This window comes from Nylanderia fulva, unplaced genomic scaffold (assembly GCF_048542155.1).
Source record: "Nylanderia fulva isolate GAGA-0341 unplaced genomic scaffold, ASM4854215v1 Scaffold35, whole genome shotgun sequence".
Classification (NCBI taxonomy): Eukaryota; Metazoa; Arthropoda; class Insecta; order Hymenoptera; family Formicidae; genus Nylanderia; species Nylanderia fulva.
In genome coordinates this window covers 146500-166357 of record NW_028190422.1, presented here as the reverse complement: position 1 = coordinate 166357, position 19858 = coordinate 146500, and the positions used below count along the sequence as shown (strand labels likewise).

General features: G+C 36.2%; 1 protein-coding gene across 3 annotated transcripts in view; it reads left to right on the top strand.

The window, feature by feature from the left end:
* Positions 1-19858, top strand: part of LOC114935028 (uncharacterized) — a 192890-nt gene that overhangs the window by 38858 nt on the left and 134174 nt on the right. For 2 of the 3 annotated variants that reach the window (XM_029307783.2, XM_085485249.1), the window contains exon 1: positions 3702-5233. The exons of the other annotated variant lie outside the window; for it this stretch is intronic. The gene's annotated coding sequence lies outside the window, so the exon portion shown is untranslated. Of the gene's footprint in view, positions 1-3701; positions 5234-19858 lie in introns of those variants that run through there. 3 annotated transcript variants of the gene reach the window in all.

Below are 19858 nucleotides of genomic sequence, written 5' to 3'. Positions count from 1 at the left end.
CAAAACTAACACGGGGACCTGCCCCCAGCTTTAAGCCACGCTACTAGCCTCTCAATTTATTCCCTGCATCACGAATTAGATTGTGTTGTGTGCGCTCCTCCCTCATTTACTTAACGAAATCGGACTGAACTGCTTTAGAATCTGATATTTGTAAAACCACCTGGAGAATTTATACAGTTCTATGCAAACGAGTCACTACTATAGAGCATCAATCTGATTTTTGTATTCATCTTTGAATACATTTCCTTCGCGTTTCGCAAACATGTTAAAATTTAAATGAGCAAAGTAAAATTAGATTCATGTTTAGTATCGTTTTAATGTATTATATTTTTATACGAGTTTTATCGATGTATTTTTAATAACGCGCGAAAATCTAGAATATCACTCACAATCAGTATATTTTTCACAAATATATGTAAAGATTGATATAAACTATGAAGTCACCAGATGATAATTAAAAAATTATAGTAATTCAATCGACCAATTCTGGCAAATAATTAAATTTATTGTATTTTCACAACGTTTCGGCCGTGGGTTTCGGCCCTTATCAAGTGCTATGTTCTTAAATCACAACTTTTTTAAAAAAACAAAAATAACTTTAGTTATTTCGTATTATACTATCATGTTATTATATAATGTCATATTTTAAGATCGAATTTTTGTTTTTTAAAAAAAGTTGTGATTTAAGAACATAGCACTTGATAACGGCCGAAACGTTGTGAAAATACAATAAATTTAATTATTTGCCAGAATTGGTCGATTGAATTACTACCATTTTTTAATATGTAAAGATGTTACAGATGTAACTAGCGATATTCTGTGACGATTGTGATAAACTGAGAAATTGCTGAGGTCTGTCAGAAATTTTAGCGTGTATTTGTGGGATCAAATATATATACGAAGCCGGATTCCTCGTCTCGCGTAAAGAGGAATTTGTAGCAAAACAAGTTTCAAGATGAACAGGACGCGCTCAAATTATATATGGCGCAGCAGTTACTACTGAGAAGGCTATCTAATCAGGAAAGATAAAATAACGTTTAAATTAGCACGTAAGACCGATCCGATTTCATTCGACAATATACCGGATAGCATTCCTATGTTGATACTTTCGTAATTAATACCATTATCTAAGTATAACATCTCCTTTAACCGGATGGTCAACACATTATTGACGATTATGTGTTTAGCGATAAATTTAATTAATGATAAAATAGAAACTAATTACTATATAATTTTTCTAATTTTTTCATCTTAATAGCTTGACATAAAAAACTTTAATTAAATTTATAATTTTTATCGCCAGTTTTTATTTAGAATTTTAATTTCGTAATTATCTTAAAAGATGATTCTAAATTGCAAAAATTATATTGAAATTATATATAATTATCGAAATATCTTCTAATTCATACATAAATTGCTATTATAATTATTATATTTTGCAAACAATGTATTTTTAGCTTGGAAAACTGGCATTAAATGTACAAATAAAGACATTAGTATGTATGAGAAAGGGATATATATATATATATATAAAATTTAATTAAGTTTTGAAAATTTGGAGCTAATGGTCGATCGTAAAATGAATCTAAGCGGATCGCAGTAAATGCAATATCGTTATCGAGGACAATCGCGAAAACCGATGTCACCAGATTATACCGTTCTCTCGGATGCCCTTCTGCATCGAGAAGGAAAAAGGATGAGAGGACGTAACGAGTCTTCGATCGCCGCTTCCGGTTACATAGTGATCATCGCGCGCTTGGTGTCCGCCGCCGTCGACGTCGAGGAATGGAGAGGGAAAAGTTAAAACGAATCTCTCCTAATTGCCGTCCCCTTGTTCGGTCTCTCGGGTCCGGTGTTGTTTGTCACCGACGATCCTCCTGTCTCCTTCTCTCCGACGTCGAGAGTGAAAGATCGAGCGGACGCACCGAAACGATAAGGACGCTGATAGAGCTCCATAAAGAAAAGAAGAGAGATCGAGAAAAGTCGAGGGATAGAATGCGAGAGATAAGGATGGAAGGGTCGAGGGAGAGAGAAGGAGACAGCGAATCGACGAGGATGGAAACGAGAGAAAGAGAGAGAGAGGAATGAGAGAAAAGGGACAGTTCATACGAAAGAGTGCAAGATCGGAGCGAGACGGACGATTAAATTAAAGGCGGGAAAGAGGAGAACGAATGAGGGCAGGGCTAAGGGAGCGAGCGAGAGAACCTCGCCTTTGTCTCGTCGTGAAGAGTCTGCTTCGTGGTGAAGGAGTGCTTCTTCTCCGCGGCTTCTTTTCTCCTCTAGGCCAGATCTCGCCTTGTAGCCTTCGAGAAAAGACGACGAGAGGACGGAGGACGCCTGTGCGGAACCCTAGTCTTCTCCCTAGCTGTCGGCCAACGCCGGAAATTGACACCCGAGCTCCCCTGCTTTTCTGTCCGACCGAATTTCTTTTCTTTCGCACATCTGTCTCTTTCCGCATTTTTATTCGCGAAGACACTTCCTTTTTTTACGCGAGTTATTTATGACAAAATATACCCTACACTTTGTCTTATCTAACGGTAAAACATTAGTACGCACTCTGTATGATGAGATTTCTTAACGCGCTCCTATATTTTTGTTTAACGAATAAAGTGTGCGCGTGTAAAAATTATATTTATTAATAAGGAAACATATTACTGAGTAATAAGAATTAATTATTACGTACTTGATGATAAGTTTTCCAGAATTGGCTAACGCCTGCTTAATAAGCTTTCATTATCGCTTGGATATATTTAATTGGTAATTTATAGTATCTGTCGTATATATATCATTTTGTCACCGACTTCTTTTAAATCGCTTATTTCTATCAATAATATTCAAGTCAAGAAGAAATATTTATTTTATAGAACAATAACTTTTTTAAAAGAAGCTATTAGCATGATAGAGTGACAGAAGTGCAGCATATTTAATTATAGATGTACTATAAATTTTTTATACACTGAAAAAAAGGATTAAATTAATAGATATTTATAAAATGCTGTTTTATAAATCATTTATTTGAAACAAATAAATATTTATCCGATTTGAGAAGGATATTTTTATATCCAATAGGTATATTTTTGAAAAACAAATCAATATTATTATTATAGTTTCAAATAGAAGATTAAAGTATTGATATTTATTCGAATTCCATAAATTTTTTTCAGTGTAGAAGTTTCCTAAATAAAATATCTTTTAAGCCAATTTGAATAGCAAGCATTTATAACAATTTATCACAGCTATTTCATTTCAGCTGCAATATTAAATTAATAAAAAATATGTCACACACTTTTAATTCGTGAAATACAATAAGATTTCCCAACTAACCCTTTCTGAAAATTCAAACTGTGCATATTTATCACAGCTATATCATTTCAGCTGCAATATTAAATTAATAAGAGATTAAGAGATATGTCACACACTTTTAATTCGTGAAAAATACAATAAGATTTCCCAACTAAGCCTTTCCGAAAATTCAAGCTGTGCATATATAAAAGCTTCGATCGCGTAATATGCAAACGATGCAATGCGTGCGACGATCGATTGATCGCGAGAATCCCGAAATTTGTCCGCAATGCGAGGCAATTGTGTCACGTCAGTCACGTGGCGCCGCGAGCACGTGTCGACGTCCCTGGCGCGAGTCGACGGAGCGGCGGAGACGGCCGAGCGCGGCCGAGCAGTTCCGATCTCGGCGGAGGCTCCGTCGTAGCCATGTGTTGCGGTTCGTCGTGAGTGCTTTGTGACAAGAAGGGAGGCACGTTTGTCTCTCTGTGCGTCCTTTTCTCGTCCGTCTCGCGCGCGTCTCGCGACAAAATTCGCGCACGATTCTCACGTCTCTCGAGACGAGGAGCGAGCGAGCGAGGATAAGAGAGGCGTCGCGACGCGAAACCAAAACCGGGCGAGATTCGATTCGACGCGGCGCGGCGTCCGCTCCATTGCGCGGACGGCACCGTAGACGAAAACCACCCGGGTGTGTCCCGCTCTCGCGCAAGAGAACGACCGACCGAAACGGAGAAAAGTGCATGCGTGCATGTGTGTGTGAGAGAAAGTGCGTGTGTTTCTTCCTCGCGACGACGACGGCGACGACGACAGTGGCGGTGTCAATGACGACGAAAACGGCGACGAGCAGGAAGGAGTTAGCTCGCGACTTTGATTCTGCGTAAACCTCGGCATCGTTTTTTCGCGTGTGAGTGTTCGTTCCGGAAGAAACGAGGAGGAAGAGGTGGCGGGTTGGTAGCAGTGTCGGTTCCACGAAGAGCGACGAAGAGAGAGGAAAGGAAAGAGGGAGAGAGATAGCGCAGCAGCCCGGGCGACCCGTCCGTGGGATCGAGAGAGAGAGAGAAAGAACGAACGCAACCGTGCGAGCGTAGAAAGCGCACCGTGCAGAGAGAACAGGGAGAGAGCCAGACAAAGATAGAAGATGAAAGAGAAGGCGATAAAAAGTGTTGATCGTAGGTGCACTCGCCGGGTTCTAAAGACGCGGTACGGGCGCGTTTGTGTGTAGTACGTGTGTTTGTTTATGTGCGGCGCGACATTCGCGAGTCGACCGGAACGGGCGAACTTCAGGGCGTACTCGGGAGAGCCGCGGATAAACATCGTCGTTGCACGCGCGCCGATTCCTTCGTTTCCGTTTAGAGTCGCGGCGTCGCGAGTGCTCGCGAGTGCTCGTGTACGTTTCTGCCGGGCGTAAACGACGACGGAGAAGTGGTGTGCGCGATTATACACACATACACGACGAAGGAAAGGGAGCACCGAGAGAGAGAGAGAGAGAAGGCGTTCGACGAAGAGTGGCGCCACGAGAGAGGAACTCTCACGAGCAAACGGCAGAAAAAAAGGATCGGATTCACGGTGTAAATAACGAGACGACTTCGCGGTTGCCTTCGATCGGGGTGTATCCGTCGCGGCGCCGAGAACAACGAGTCCGGGACGAGTTCCTTTGCGGCGGCAGTGCCTGTGTATGTGTATATGTGTGTGTACGTGTGTGTACGTGCGTGAGAACAGGGTCGCGAGGTGAAGCTCGCAGCCAGCGGCAGCAGCGGCGACGGACGGTTGGATTATAAGCGACGAGAGGAAATATACGCGTATATCGGAAGGATTATATATATATATATATATATATTTACGGAGGAAAGTACTCTGGGCGAAGCCCTGCAGAGAGAGGGTCGCCGGTCATCGCGTTCGTGTGGATGTGTGTGTGTATACGTCTGCCTCACTAATACGTCGAGCACGCCAAGTAGTAAGTCCTTATCTTTTTTTTTTCAATTTACAAGACGCTGAAAAGCTACGTTTTAACCCAGGGATTCCACGACATATTTCGAGAGCGATTCTCTTCCTCGGTGAATGTTTCGTCGTGCGCCATCTTTGTTTACAGCATCTTAATTTTGAACTTTTTATACTGTGTATATATAAGTAATTTGTATGTTGCATTAAAATTCCATTTATCTAAAAGTCACGGGAAATAAGGATTTTTTGTATATTTTTTCTCTGAGGATTTTCATTATAATAATATTTATTCAGAAAAAAATTACGTTCTTCTAGTCTATGATTAAGTTTATAATTTTCTCATCTTTGAATTCCTAAGTTTGTAGCTTTTCAGCAGTCTGTGTATCTATATGTATACATCTATAAATATACATATGTGAGTATAGGCGCCTCCTGTCTCACTTATACACATGTCTATATAAGCTATATAAGCGACTTTTGATGCTCCTGTCTATATAAGCTATATAAGCATCTTTTGATGCTCCAATATTTTATGGTTTGGTATATATTGACATATTGATTATTAAATAAGCTTGAGAGACAATAGATATCGACATTATATATATATATATAATACAACAAAAACTGAGATATTTTTTATAGTTAAATCTTGATGTATTTATTTTAATATATATATGATACATAAGTTTCAAAAATGATATAATCACTTATCAAAACGTTAATACAATAGCTCTGTTTTGAATTGTAATTGTGGAACAATATGGTATTGGATGAATTTTATGAGTTTCTCTGATTAATCTTTTTTATACCAATAAAAAATTTATATTAATATGTATATAATAAAATATTAATCGAACATATGTTACATCTTATTATGATAGATATTAATATTTTTATTCTGGTAAATATTAATCAGAGAAATTCTTAAAATTTTTCCAATACCATATTGTTCCACGATTACCATAATTTTCAGGATAAAGTTTGAGAGAAAATCTGTGTAGAATACATTGGAGTACAATTTGACATTTGATTATTATTATCATATTTAATACGTACATTATATAGAATATGTATATAAAATATTCATCATTAATATATATAGAAATAAATTCATAAAGAATATCGAATGAACTAATTTTTCAAATCGTGCGAATTAAATATACACCTACAGAGTGATATGGGGATATATTGAAAGCTATAAATATTCTTTCCACTGAAAGAACAATACGTTATTGTTCGAAGATATTATTTATCGACATTTGTAATTTCTATTTATGTGCTCTACAATTTGCATATATAATATTTATATAGAAATATGTCTTTCTCCCTTTAAAGAAATTTCCGCGAAAATGATTTTAATTGCGATCCACCACACACGCACACACACACAGACACACACACCCACGTGTGTAATATACGTTCAGAGCTATAATTATCTCAAGTGTGATTTAATCGCATTGATTTGTCGGTGAATCGACCGAAAAGCGAGCGTTCGTGATAGATGAAAACCCGTTTACATGTATTGCCTAAAAATTGCTGTTAACCATTGCGGGCTCTCGGATTCCTGTCGGATAACAGTTTGCGTTGCGCGAGCGCGCGCGGGGCTCTCTCGTGAAAAGGTTATTTCAACAAACTCGATTCTCTCTCCGCGAAGTCCTGGTATCGCGTGAGAGTGTGGTCTACGTGTAGTCACATCCGTACACGCATATATGTATATATATGTGCGTACATGTACATGTGTGCGGACGACCACCGGCCGCATGTGTCTCTCGCGGGCAAACGCGAACACGATAGTCACGCCTGCCGCAGGCACGCACACACGCACATCACACGCATACATGTACAATCGGACCTATAACACATATATTCGAACGTAGAAAGGGCCATCGCAAGAGTTTCGCATATTCGAGACCGATAGAATCGAGACGTGAGAATACAAGAATCGGTATAAGAAACGAAAAATAAATGTGCGAATATACAATATATACGGTTGATTGATATCAATGTGCAGTATCGATGCTTTTGTATATCTGATATGGGAAATGTATGGTTATTCGCGATATCTAGCCGAGAGACGCGAATAATTTTTTTTCCAATATATATATTCCCTCGTGCGTTGTTCGATTTTCTCTGTTGCAAAGTTGGAGTATCCTTGGCGCCGGCACTTCATCTTTGATATCGACGCTTGACGGTAACTCGAATGGAAAATGAAAAACATACGGAATATAATCGAGTATAAATTCGCCCGATAAAAAGTGATTTACAGCGATAACGAAATAACGGAGCGAATAATCGGACATTCGGCGTTAACAATTCTCCATCAGCGTGAATGTTCGTCTGTCGCGCTTGCATTCGAGCACGCGTATAAAAAAAAACACGTACATGCACGCATATACTGCGTATAACGCACGAGTCTCGCTCGAGGCGACAACGAGAATTCATTCAAGGCGGAACTTGCATTGCGCTCGCTCGCACGCGCTCGCACTCTTGTGTCGCGAGCGAAAACACGGCGCGTAGGTAGGTTACTCACGCGTGTCGCCGTCCGGCTGCGTGGGAGCGGTACTTTGTGCATGCAATCCTCGCGTCAAATATCGCGTCGGATATCGAGAATGGAAAGATGCTCTTCCTTGAATAAACTTCACTCTTGAAAGAGAAGCAAAGCTCGCATGCGCACTCCATTTTCTTTTGTATCAAGAAGTGTATTCTTACTCTGTATATATATTATTGTGTACGTAAGAGATATAAAATTATGTACACATGGCACAAAACAAACAAGTATTATTTTCAAGTTAATTTGGAAATTAAAAATCGAGACAACTTTTTTTTCGTTAGGGAAATTTAATCGTCTCTCCGAGATATTATTAATATATTTTTTAAGTAATGAATATTTCTTTGACATATTAGTCTTATAATATTAATTTTGTTAAGGAGCGAAATTCAGATAAAATGGAATTAGATAAAGTTTTTATATATATGCTGTCGGTATTTCTATAAATCGGAAAATAATTTTTTATTTTGATGGTTATATAAATGATTATCATAATTTATATTTTTGTGTAAAATATTTCTTGAATATATTCAAGAATGATTGAATATATTGAAATATAAATCTCTCTTTGAAATTGACAGGACTAAATTGGTAGAATGAAATTGGATAGAATATTTAATACTTATTTTGTACTAATTTGTACTCGGAAAGATAATATTGTATTTTATCCCATTAAAAAAAAACCGTGACGCTATTAACTTTATATTAAGCTAAAAAAATTAAGAACGCCCATTAATTACATAATGTTATTCCTACACGCAGTAAATAAACAACTTGTATGCATTAATAATATAGAAATAACGTTATGATTAATGGGTGCTTTTAATTTTATAACGTTTTATTGTGTATTAAGAAATTTCTGTGTAATCTTGTTTTGCTCTTTTTTTCGTTTTAAATCGATTGTGCCAGTGTAACATTAAATTAGCAAACTTAATTTATGATTTGTGCCACGCTTTTTTCCTTTTTCTGGATGAAATTACGTTTAACATTACAAATTAATACTATTATTTAATCTTTTCCATTTCTAATCTTATTTTTTCTCGTTTTATTTTGATTTAATCCCGCCAGCTGAAATTAGTAGCAGTATTTTTGAAATGGGACAGAGTATCAAATCATCATCACTAATACAAATTAATGCAAAATAAGAACTAAATATTGGATGAATTTAATTCAACCGATTTGATCCTATACAAGTTTCAAAGAGATAAAAATATACTTGCCTTAAATATTTACTAAATTAGCAATCCGTCTCTATCAGTTTCCATTAAGTTGTCGAAATTTGATACAAGGGATAATGCCAACGGATATATTAACTCGATATCATCAAATACATGATTAATCAATGCTGTATAATTCGTTCCCAAAATACACGTGTACACGATATACGCAGGCAGGTATTGAGATCCATTCACGCACGTCGTAACGCAATAACGTCGTATCGGTGTGCGAACTCTTTTTTTTTCTCTCTTTCCTTTTAACACAGAGGCGGCATTCACGCGCGATGCGTCAATCTGATACGCGCGCAATGAGATACGCGTCTGGGATATTGTGCACGTAATATTCCGCCTCGGCTTCTCTTCACGAGCCGACTGGCCGCTTATAAACGCGAGCCGAATTGCCTCGGCGGAGAGAATTGCTGAGGAATATTAAAACATTCCTGCCACGATTAACAGTATTAACTTCGCAGCAGTAACGTTTACTTTGTGCCTTTACATTTTAAATGCCATTCGTTACTATTTCGCTGCTTGTAATCCATGTATCTGCATCTGTGCGCCATTTCTCGGTTTACTAAATCCAATAACGCGAGAAAACTCTTCCCATATAAATCACAGTTTGCGCACAGAGAATCCCCTTCGTCACGGTTATTCTCATATTATTATTTTAGTGATGAAAATACTCGGATACCCGAGAATGTCTCTGGCTTTTACCTGAATATATTATACTTGAATATTTTGGATATTATTCAAGTAATACTCAGACAATACCTGTGAAATCGGATAAGTGTCGAGTATCTGACTACAAAGACCATTTGCTATAACAGTACTATATCATCCATTCCTCATATATATACATACACAATCAATAAATTAATCTTAAAGAGAGAGAGAGAGAATTTTTAATAAGTTATAATATATATTCAAATTATAAGAAATATTTTTCTTTCTATTTACATTCACGACGAGTCTTGATGTTTAACTAAAAGTATATATCGCGTATGCATACGAGAAATTCTTAATGTTGGGAATATCCTGCTGCCTCGAGAGAGAGAGAAGTACAACGACCGCACGAGGGTCACGTGTACAATTTAAACCTGCGACTGCCGGCACTATCGATTAACGTAGCCGCTAATGCTACTATACGCAGTAGCTATTAATGCGCGACGACCGACTATGCGTTCGATACAACGTTATTACGCGTTTTATATGAACGATTTTATAGACTATTTATAATTGAGCGGAATGCACGACGCGCGGTGCGAAAATCGAAAATATATTGCTGCGGTGGACCGAATCGACCGCGTAAAAATAACCTCACATAGATAATGCATATATAGACAGTGATATATTACGTTTTATTATGATTAGCCTCGTCTCTTTGTTAAATATTTCGGTACGCGATAGAATACACAGATTGGCAGTGGAATTAGCTTGAATAAACTAACACATGCCAGGAGAGAAAATTACAAGAATCTATTTTCTGTTTAATGTTGATTTATGTTATACAGTGGTTCTTCATGAATGATTGTAAGATTAACTATATAATAATGAATAACGCGCTCATTGCTCTGTAATGTGAAGCTATAGAAGAACGAATATAAATTTTTGCGCAGATACACAAGAGAATATTTTCTCAAAATATTTTCAGCTTAAAATAATTAAATTTGGTGGTTTTTGTAATAACAATAATTCAATTGTGTATTTTAATTATTTGCTTCATTTAAAATTGTCGGATAAATATTTCTTTTATGATTCAGATATTATTGACGCAAGAAATTAAAACATTTTAAATTGAGTTTGTTACTTGCGGATCGATCTGTCTTATCAAATTAGCTCCACTAAAAGAGAGAAAGAGAAAGAGAGAGACTTCAGTTATTTTATTTTAAGATATTGATATTAACGTTTTAGTTTCCTCTGTAAATCGTTTTATTTAACGAGTGCGCGTTCGCCGTAAAGTCGAGAACAAGCTTTGCCAGACCACGTTAATCTTCCAGATTATCGGACATGCTCACGGTAATTAAGTATGTATTATGGTGTTGCACGGTGTGTACGTATATATACGTACACAATATATTAATTCAGCGTACACACGTATCCGAGAGCATATACGACTGCTAATGCTGGCATAATGAAACGCATCGTTGCGCTGTTGGTTGCGCTGCGTTCCTTCGCGTTATGTCCTGTTGATTTACGACCTGTCCATTGAGAATCTGAGAATTTCCAGGCACGAAGCATGATTTCGTGTATTTAGTCACCTCGCGTAGAAACGCACGATAACAGCCTACGTATACAACGTGTATATATGCAATGGGAGAGAGAGAGAGTACGCTAATGTAGAATGGCTATCAATTCGCACAATTGTGCTTCAAACACAATGAAGTTCTTTGTGCGTGTTTATCCTCCATTTAGGTAATGATATAAAATATTGCGATGAAATAATGGAATAACGAGCGAACGTATTGCAATATACGACAAAGTGCATATAATTATCTCAATTAATACTGTTTAAAATAACTAAAGTAATAATATAGATTTTTTTTGCAACTCGACCAAGTTTGCAAGTCAAAGTATCTCCGTCTACTTGCAATTATTATATGACATTATCATAAAATAACACGATATGCGTGGCCAAGCTAATTTTAATGTTAACTGAATGCGACCCGAATTAATATTTGAGTTGTGTACCTCTGATTTAGCACAACAATGTCATGTGCTCAACTCATCAAAATTGCCGGGAATGCATTGCTAGAATGCTTATAATTATGCCATAATTAATGGAAGCTGATATGCAACGTAGTTTATTATAGATATTACGTGACATAACACTGCGCTACGTGACATGCCGCGATATCATACGATGCGGCTAATTGTTTAGATTAATTAAAACGCTGATGCATAGTTCGGTCCGTATGCGGACATATATCCGCCAACGTATATTGTACATGTTTCGTTATATGACATAATGTTTAGACACATTGTTAAATGCATCTTCTCAATTGTATTATAGTTCCGTGACAATGACGAATTTAATTACTATCGTATCTTTAGTTATTAATACACAAATCGAACTTAACCAATTTTAAATATTATAAAATTACATATTACATTTCAAATTATATCGCGAAATTAAAGTATGTTGTTACACGCTGTAATAACATCTGTCCTTTTGTTTTTTGTTTGTGTAACCTAAAACATTTTCATATTAAATTACTATACTTCTATTACGTTTCGCATTAATTAACATATTATATTAGCTTAAACATTTTTTTTTTTTTTTTTTTTTTTTTTTGCAACATTGGTCGGAAATGGGTTAATGAGTCTCTTTGATGTATAATTATGGTCAAGAGAAGTTAAACAAAATTAACAAAATTAATATTAAACTTTTCTGTTTATAATAGTTAATAATAGTTTCGCTCAAAAGAATTTATTAAAAGCCATAATTCAATTGCACAAAATTTTACACATAGTTTGGCACGGTATAAAACTACAGATCTTTTAGTCCTCGTACTTTCTCCGTCAAATCGAAATCCGCGAGATTGCTTGGTCGTAAAGTGCGCGTCGCGATTACATAAGTTTTCTCTCGACGGCGTTTCGCTTCCGTGAACACGATGCTCCTAGTAATTATCGGCCCTCGTACTCCACGAGGACCGATTTAATAAAAGTTTTCCTTCGTATCGACGCCTGTTTACGCCGTGAGAAAAGGAGTCCCTTAAGGATCCCGTCGAGTCTTAAGTCGAATTTACACGTTTCATCTCCTTTATTCTTAAAAAAAAAGAATATTTTACAAAAGAGTATTTTTTAAAAAAGATTGAAAGGAAAAAGAATGATTTAAAAGTGATAAATAATAAAAAGATAAATAATAAAAAATATATATAATAAATATATAAAATTCCGTACAAATCAGATTGCATAAAAATTGTAATACTTATTATGTTTTGTATAACAATCAAAAAGAACAAATAAAATTAATTTTTGATTGCGATAGACATTTGTTAAAATCATTCTTTGAATGATATTTTTTACTCATTGAGGATGCAGCGTGCACAAATTCTGATTTAAAGAAAGCTCATTAATTCGATGTATGCACTTCGATTCGGGCGAGATGATTGTCGAAAGCAAACCACGTGAAATCACCTTTAACTTGGTTTCATTTTTTTCATTAAACTAAGTGATTCTCTCTATCTCCTTTTTTCTGGCGTGCGATGTACTCGTAGCAATTCCTTTAAGTGCTTCGATCTATCGCGATGGCCCTTATGTCGTTTCGACATCAAAAATTACTCGCGGAAAGCGATTGAGTTGTTGCGTAATAAATGGAGAGCTTCCTTCGCATCGATAAGTCCTTTCGCGCGTTCTGATTTTATTTTTTTATTAAATCAATCATGAGATTTACGCGTTTGCCTGTTCTTTTTTCCGTCTCTGTCTCTTTCATTCTGTCTGTCTCTTTCCTGGCTCTTATGTAAATTTATTCAAAAGATACCGGTATAACGCATTGATAATATATTCGTGGTAATATAATGATTTCTAAGTATATATTACACATGTGACGATGTTTATTCTAACGATTTTTAATGGATTTTATCGAAATAAAAACGACATGTATAGCAGTAAAATGATGTAGTGATATAGCATTGCAAATTTTGATCAATATTGACAATCTTCTTCTTTTGCAAAATTCGATTCTTATAGCTCTTTGATTTTAGTATATTAATTTTTTTATGTGTATGCAATTTATTTCCTCTAATTTATTCGAATTATTTTATTTATAGTCATGTAGATCGAAATAATTTCTAAATTTCGGTTTTGCAATTAGAGAAGTGAGGGACCTTTGTTCTTATTTTCTAAAACAGCACTTTGCCCTCTCCTCGACTCGAGTTGCTCACGATAGTACGCCACGGACATGCTCGGAAGGCCAGGGAGATAGGCGTGAGTTATGCGTGCACGCATACCTTCACGCTGATACGCGCGCATATAATCCGCACATATATCACAGGCGGGCAGTATTATATTGGAATTAATCCATGTTATTTCTCTGTGAAGAGAATTTGTTGTATATGTAAAATATGCATATTTTACATATATTTATCAAATATAATCTATGCGTGTTTGCGTGCATTTTTATTTCGAGTTACGCTTGGCGTGCACTGTTTTATTTTTTAAAGTTACATCAGAGAGATTCTCGGGAAAAGTATTGAAAGTTGCGAAAGTTGAGGATATTATTTACAATTTATCATTTATATAAATTTTTGTAACTGTAATAGTGAATGAATCTCTCTATTCCAGTATCATTAATATTTATAGCTTTATGGCTTTCCGCAAATTTTGCATATTTATAATTTTGCTTCTCTCTAACCGCGTATTATATGTATTATATATTTATAGTTGTGTATTTCTGACTTGATTTGGGGATAACTAAAATCATACCGAATTCTGCTAAATGAGATATATAAATGTCGCCCATTTAATCATTTCGAGAGCAGAAAATAAATACCTCATATCGTAAGCCTTATTTAAGTCAGGAAAAAATAACGATAAAAAAGTCGTTACTTATCAATATAACAACGTTTGATATATATAATATGGAAAGATAACACAAACATACGTTCTCTTCGCGAATACATAACGCATGAAGCATTATATATCATAGTATATCGACATTTTTTAATTATTTATAATCGTATATTCTAATTCTACTTCGTATATTAATCCAAACTTTTACGTACATTAAATGAATTTTACTTTACAAGTGAGAGCATACTTTTCTTCAATCGCGAAACGATAAGGAAATGAAATTTCCAGCGTTCAGAATCTGCGTAGTAATTAAGCTGTAAATGACGAGCCCCCTTCGATAAAAATCTTTCCGCTTTATCGGCGCGACGCCGCGCACAACAGGGAGAAGGAGAACCCTTTGATAAAGAACGAAAAGATTTTCTCTTTGACGCGGGACGATATTATCGCTCCCATTAGTGCTCGCATTAATGCAGGTGTAAAAGCGCGCGTGGGGAGAGAGCGCGACGCGCGATTCCGATTAATTAAGTTGATTAACGCTAAACGGGACGGGCAGCCCGGAAGTGACAAGTGCGTCTGTATACGCTCGCCGCGATACAATCGACTATTGTCTACAATATAACAACGTCGAGTGAACCGAAACGGTTTCTCGCGCTGAATAATTAGCGTTCCTCGTTGTCGCTCTCTGTGCTCGTCATCGTCGTCGTCGTCGTTGTCGTCGTCTTCGTCGACGATGTCGGAAGGTATCTTTAACGAGGCGTTAAACCGTTCAAGGCGCCGACGAAACGATATCCCGGCTATATTATTCGTGTCGTCAACTCTCGTGTATTTCCGGTTAGAGCGTTAAAAGTTATGGATATCGTGACGATTCATTTCGACTATAATATTTTTTACGTTATATTATTTTACGTTTTAACGAGAGAGCAAAGTTGAAATTTATGTATGTATTTATTTTCATTTAAATGCACAAACAGAGAAGTACGCGTGATTGTATCTTGAATATTAAATATACTATCAACACAATTGCAAGTGTGTTTTAATACTGATTTAATACGAAATTCGTGGCAGATATTTACGGATCTTTTTTTTACGTATCATAAAGTATTCAGAAAATGTCGCGGAGAATGATATTTATTTTATTGTAGCACGCGTAAGAGGATATATGCTAAAAAAGCAGATATTAAAAGTAACGAGGTGTGTGCGCATGAAAGAATTCTTTCATGGTCTATTTCGCGCTCGACTACAATAGCATTATTCTGTGTAACTTTATGTTACGGAGAGATTGAAATTTATTCGACACGAACGAGTAAACGTAGCTTCGCGATCGATATTGCTTGCGGTATTTTGAATACCGATGGTGTTATGATGAGAATCGCGTTGAGCTGCAAAGTGTGCGCTAGACTATAAAATCGCGTCTACGTGACCTGTCTGCGTATCGTCTACGCGATGTTTACTATGTAGAGGACATACGATAGATAGTTTATCGTGGCTATTTTATCGTGTGTCATACACGCGCATGCATATATTACGTATATATGTATTTAAGCCTATTTAGTCTACATCTACACTTAAATAACTCGAAAACAAGAGAGGAAAAAAAACAAGCATCGCTATTAACTCGAAACTTGCATGAGGAATCGAGATAATATCTTAATCGCTTTTATCGAACTAGTTCGATATAATCGAGAGCTGTAATATTACTCTGATATTAAGATATAAAGTTACTTAATCGAGAGGATTGATAATAAGTTACGAAACACGTCGGTCTCTCCTGGATGAGAATATTCGACGGGAGAAACAATCTCTCGCGATATTCGATAAAGATATCACCGTCGCCTCGTCGTACTTTCCGACTTTTTTCCGCGGACACCACGTACATCGTCCATCTTTACTGTCGGCGCTGACACATTTAGCGGTGATGGAGCGATTGCATTGTGCTCGCGACCGTGATGAAATCACGTTCTTTTCCTGCCTTTTTTTCGCGTAATTGGGAATCATTCATTACGGACAACAAAACCCCACCTCTATTGTCAAACAATACGGCGAATGTTTTGGAGTACGTAAGCGAGTTACGACAGCTTTAAGACGGATGCGTGAGTTATTACGTTCTGCCTCTTTGATTTCGCGCGTGTACGACCGAAGAAACTTTCCAATAGAACAATGACAGGCCTCTTAAACGAGTCGGAATAACGCGTTTAGTTAACAGAAATACCATGCTAAAATTTCATATATTTTTATTGCGCGCAAAAGACTTTTATACAGACACACTGTGTTGTAATCAAAATCAATTACGGAAAGAGATGGGAGGAGTAGAAAGCGTAAAGATTTTTATTTATTTAAATCAGTCTGTGTAACGTAAAATTTTTATGGCGATTAATGATTGTCATAATATGTAAATAATTGCAGTACTGAAATTAAAATAAATTTTATAATTGAGAGATATTAAGCAATATTCGTGATCGGTGGTAAGCTTTAATAATTTAATATATTTTGAAATCACGAGTATAAAATTATTAAGCTTATGGCTTACCTCAGGCATAGTGTCGAGTTTATCGAAAATCTCTGTTGTAGCTGTCAATACATATTACAGAAAAGTAAACATGCAATATAAAATTAGTATTTCTTGGCAGGGTAGTTTCTTGCGATACTTTTTCCTGCGCCTATTACTCGTTTATCGTATGCAGCAGACTTCGCTCGCGGCACTAATTGTCGGCAAATTATGCGACGGTAATAATCATGAATTGTCCCGATAATAGTACCGAAGTTTGATAATTATGAATGTGTGCCTCTCTCTCTCTTCTCACACCCCACTTTCTCTCTCTCTCTCTATCTATCTATCTATCTTTCGTGCCCCGAGGATTCGCTCGCTTGGCCGCTCGCTCTGATCAATTATCCCGGATTCAATTATGTCGAAAAAGCAAGCCGGCTATCCGCTCTCGCGTTCCATGCAACGTAATTACGTGGTTGCACCCGCACGGTTTTTGCGCGATCCCGCGATATCTCGTATCGGCCACGTCGCACAAAGTGCGCTTTATATAACCTTACGTTACCATACGAGCGTCTCAGATTAGAGACACCGTAAAGCCGCGTCTAAGAATACTTAACGAGGTCTATGTCTACACATTTATATCCGATGTCTAACACGATATATTTTAATATCTCTGTTTTGTTTGATGCAATAATTATAATCGTAAATTTCTTACACATTATTATTTTCTAAAAAGGAGTAATTTTATTATTCTATACAGAGATACGTAGCAGGTATATCGCATGAGCATTTTGTATATCAATTATATATGACAATCTTATCGCTCTATTAGTATTTAACAGATCACGATTATTTTTAAATCAAATAGAGCCTAACTCCATTTGATGATAAATCAAAAGGAGTAATTATTTTATTTAATTAATTTGCAAATAAGAACAGCTGTATTTTTTAAACGTGTTATTTCGTTATTTTTCCTTTCTACGAACATTACTCAGTACAGTGATATCAATATCGGAGTATCGATATTTGATCTTAGTTTGATATAGCAATCATGCAAATGACAGTCGAACGAGTGTTTGCTACTGCGTGCAATACCAATAATTAGGACGTGACGCGTATGATACTGTGTATAATTGGACGAGACGGTGGTCACCGGCAAATACTGACACAGTTACAAAACGACTACACAGTCGTAATTTGTGCTGCGACGTGATATATACCAATGCAAATTGGAAATATCTTACAAGCCGCGCGTGCGGTCATTTAATATGTTTATATGCGGTGTCTCAAAAGCTTTACACACTGCCTTTTCTCACAGCTATTATTACAATATTGTTTTTTTTAGTAAATTTATCAACTTTAACTAATTTAATTTTATAATAAAATCCATATATATGTCGGAAGAATTTTTCACATTAAACATTTTTATTTTGTTAATAATTATAAACTTATACATTTTATGTAAATATACATGTGCTTCCATATCATATTTTAAGTAATAAACAAGAATATATTTCGAAGAAATAAATAGGAATCGAGTGGTTTAAAATAAAAAAAAAGTAAAACACGTACAGTTGCTACACAAATGGAAACGAAAAATCAAAATCGTATCACACATATGTAAAGGTTACAATGCATCGGGAAAGGAGCTTAAATAGCGACGTTACCAGCCACCATACCGAGAGCACGAAGAGCATTCGCGGAACAGCGTTATACTGGCAATGCAATTTGCCCGACGCGACGTACTTTTTTTCTTCTCTTCTTTTTTCCGCTTCCTTTGCCGCTTCTATTTATTCTTTACGAAAGCATCTCACGCCGTCGACCGCATCTTGCGCGCTTCTACCTGTAAAAATTTCATTTCCCTGGCATATACGCCATTATATCCACGCTCGTTTATTACATTTTTCCGAGGCGTACGCTCCCCTTTTTCCTGACCGACGATTATGTAACTGCTCGCATTGGTATAGAGTAATATAATTTATCGTAGCGTAACACGCGATCTTTTGAAATGAATATTTTTATCAGCGGCATATTTCGAGTGCTTTAATATTTGATATCAGTTATTATCGATTAATTTAATAAATTTACATTTACGTGTAATTTTGTATGGCTTTATTGATAATAGCTATTATTACAGGCACATGAAAAGTTAATTATCACCAAATGAGGTTATATAGGCTCTATTTGATTTAAAAATGATCGTGATCTGTTAAATACTCTAATGATTGATAAGATTATCATATAATTGATGCAAAATGCTCATGCGATGTTACCTGCTACGTATATCTCTATAGAATCATTCCAATTTTATCTTATTGGTAACAGATAATTAGAAGAACTAATAACTAACTAGATAACTAGAGCTTGAAAATTAAAGAGATTATTACTGTAGATACCTTATAGACTTACAAAGTAATTTATCATAAGCGGCTTATCGTACAGTTTCGGAGAGAGAGATACAAATTTCGCGCACGCGATAAACACGACTAAATCGAAGCGGATGCTCGTTCCGGGAAGTTTCCTCTCGTTACACGCTCACATCGATAGCAAGAAGAAACAATTATCGGGAGCCGTTCAGTCTTAATAAATGCTTTTGATACATACACATTATTGTAATCGGCAATTGATTAACTACGCGACTTTAAATGCTTGGTCACGAAACGGTCAGGTCTAGCGATGATAACCTCGTAACCGATAAAGAACCTATTCCCCTCCTGTCTACTTTTGACACACGATAAATTATTATGCTTGTTAACGATTCTAAAAAATGTTCAGAGTCGACAATCTCTAGCAGAATAGCTTGACTCAATTTTATAATAAATATTATTTTAATAGATAATAATTTAATAGAAAAAAATAAAATAAATATGATTTTAAAAT